Raw genomic sequence first — 3351 nt, 5'->3', positions numbered from 1 at the left:
CCTTCGGTCTCTTAAATGTGAATATTGCTTAATTTAGACAGAAAAGACATGTTGCGAAAGCAGTTTTCTTTTTGCTTCCCCTGCCCCAGGGTTATTCAGCATTTTTGTTACAACAAGATTATAATAAATTTTGCTTATCAAGAAAGATGAACACTTTTGTTTTCAGTAAATATTGTTTATTTAGCTCTGCCATTCCAGATTGACATTTTTTTCTCACCTGCTTTCAGCCAGGTGGTAATAAAAGTTAATTTTGTCTTAAAAATAAGGTAGGAGGCACATTGACTCCCAGGGTAACTGAAAGATTCTGGGTTGGCATCGAAGATGAGGAGGGCTCGTTTGTCTGCTGATAGGATGGCGTATGGCAAAGCTATTCCCAGAAGGAGGTGGTACCCAAGCCTGCACCTCACAATGACCGCGGGCATGCAGGAGTTAACTGTCCCATTCCAGGATGGAGTAAGACCCTGACCTCATGAGACACACAAAACCCTCATGAGTCAAATGGGGGAAATTCCCCTTGCTAAGGAAGAAGAAAGCTGCCGTGTCCCGGAAGCTAGGCTCAGGGGCTACTTTCTTAGGTTTAGTCCATCTTTGAAATAGTTCAGTGACTAAATATGGCAATCTGTATTTTACCTCGAGGCTGGGGTATGTCGCCTGAGGAAAGCAGAAACATCCATGATTCTCTTCACCTCTCATAAGTCACTAATTCCTTTTTTTGGGGGTGGGGGTCATGGCTTTCCTCTGTACAATGTGAACGATTTCAAGTCCTTTTCCTGCACCATCTGCCTAATTTAATTATTAAAACCAACATGCAAGTACATTGAAAGAGAATCAGAACGGTTTGACCTCGACATCAGATTATGTGAGAGTGCTTCACTGTGAAGGGTGTGCCTCTTCTACAGCTCTCTGTCTTTCTGGCCAGTCTTTTCTACCTGGATTCCTCCATAGGGAAAACCAGAAGGGACCAGGGAACCCATTTGACATGAGATTTTCTTCCTTGTTGCCTTTGGTGTTGAGTTAACGTGCGGAAGGCAGGTAGAGTGGTTCTGTTGTAAATAATGAACTAGAAAAGCAAGAAAGCAATGGAGGAAAGAAGGAAGCAAAACAAGGCAAAACAAAACAAAAACCCAAGGGAGTGTAATGAGGAGTCCATGTAGTCCCTTGGCTTGTTTTGGTCTTGGCTCCATGAGTTCCTCTTCCATTTGCTGGGCAGAGTGTGGGGCGGTGGTGACACTGGGGTTATAGGAAAGATCCCACGCCAGGCTTTCTTACAGTGGGTGCACGGGGGTCCTAGAGGAACAGACTCACAATCTGTTGTCCTGCACACCAGCACTCATACCCGTCCCACATTTGACAAGGAGAGAGTCTGAGGTTAAAAACCCTTGTTAGCTCAAACTCAAGATCCTGAGGGGTGGGAGCTGGAGGAATAACCTAGAAGGGTCAGAAAGCGAAGGGAAAGGAATTGGAAGCAGCAGACATCTGAGTCTGACAAAACTCCTTGAGCTGCTCTTCACAGCGCCAGTCTCTGCCTCGCTGTTTCACCAGGCACCGGAGGGAGGGAGGGAGGGAGGGTAGGGCGGGTGGCTGGCTAGGTGTGTAACCCAGGAGGAGCAAAGGTTGCCACTCTTACCTGCCAGAGATCAGTCCAAGTATGTAGCTCACAGGCACCTGTAATTTAAGGGTCTGATTAAAAATGGAATAGGAAGACAATTATTATTATTATTAGGCCACCTTATTATTTGCAAACAACATACTCACCAACCCTTCTCCCGGAGACCCTGAAGATCAGAGCTAGGAGCAGCAGCATTGCTGGTCATGTGGTTGACCTGTCCCTCTGGTCCTGAGGGGCACCCCAGGAAAAGCTGACTTCGTGCTCCGACTTGAAGACTATGCTGAAGTCTCAGAAATGAACCGTGTAGCTCACGAGTCCATTCGTGTTACTTTCCCAGCCATGTGTTTGTAAGTGAACCAGCGCTGGTTCTCTGAATCCAAGCCAATGAAGTGGAAGTCTTTGCCACACATCTTCCCCGTGGCTTCTGACCACGTATTCTCTGCAGATCTGACTCACAAGGGGGAGGGGTGGCACCCCTCCCTCCTGGGTGTTCTCCTCCCCCAGGTTGCACAGGTGGAAGGGGTCCTGTGAAAAAGGGAGGGTGGATAAGCCATTCTGCGTTCTTGACTTTGTTTCCTTGGTCTAATGCTGAACTCACGCCATGCGTCTTTCCCGTCACGTTGACTCTTGTGACCGTGAGCAGCCGGGTCCTCTCGTGGCTCACGCGGAGCTCCTGTTCAAAGCCCGCACAGGCACTGTTGTGCACGTGTACACAAACACAGCACCCCAAGGATGGGGTTTGCAGGGGAGAATTCAAATGGGGTCATTCCTTAGAAAAATGAACTCATAACCTAACAAAATGAATGCCAGGAGGCCGGCGCTTGAAGGGTGGATGGGGGGGGGGGGAACACAATAATTATTCAATGCCTGTGAAACTAGGAAAACTGAGGGGAGAGGTTGGGCTGGGGGGGGGTTCAAATGATTAAAGGGGCGATGAGGACCAGGATACACTGTACTTACAAATTGACTTGAGATGGTAACCCTTCTGTACAACTACTTAAAGATAACAAAGACATATTTAAAAATAAGGAGGCCTGGTAAACAGCCCCAAGGGCTTCTGCAGTACAAGCTTCCCCAAATAGATTTCTTGGTTCCCCTTTCCCAGTTTGGATCGCTACAGAACCCCTGCCCAAGGCCATGGCTGCGAGCTCAGGTACCGCATAGGTGTGGTGTGTGTGTGTGTGTGTGTGTGTGTGTGTGTGTGTGTGTGTGTGTGTGTGTGTGTGTGTGTGAGCGCGCGTGTGCACTGCAGCCTGCCTGGAGCCAGAAGCACAGGGCACACAGCTGCACATGCTCTCTGGGATATGAGGCAGGGTGAACAGAGGCAGGTGAACACAGGTTGGGTGACTGAAAGCCAGCACACGCATGTATTCATGCACACGCCCCCCTGGGGGAAATCACCCCAGCGCCAGGCGCATCCTGCATCCTGCAGGGTTTATCTGAGCGCCCTGGGGTCCCGGGTGCCAGGTGTGTGAAAGGCTGCAGGTGGACAGTACCCTCCTCTCCCCCCTTCTCCCAGTTGGTTTGGGCGAGCGGTGCTGTTGCATTCAGTGCTGGTCACAAGTACCACAGTCAACAGTGAGATCTGGTCCACTCGGGGCCAAGTGAACCGGTGGCTGCTCAGGCGGCCTTTTCTTTCTTCTCCGCAAATGGTTGCAACCTTGCTTCTGGAGCAGGTGCAAGTGTGAGGAATCCGGGCCTCAAACAAGGGTGGCACCTGCCGCCCAGCGAGACCCCTGCAC

This window comes from Dipodomys merriami, unplaced genomic scaffold (genome assembly GCF_024711535.1).
Source record: "Dipodomys merriami isolate MVZ:Mamm:240054 unplaced genomic scaffold, mDipMer1.0.p SCAF_122, whole genome shotgun sequence".
NCBI lineage: Eukaryota > Metazoa > Chordata > Mammalia > Rodentia > Heteromyidae > Dipodomys > Dipodomys merriami.
The sequence above is the reverse complement of the archived record's forward strand: the minus strand, read 5'-3'. Positions refer to the sequence as shown.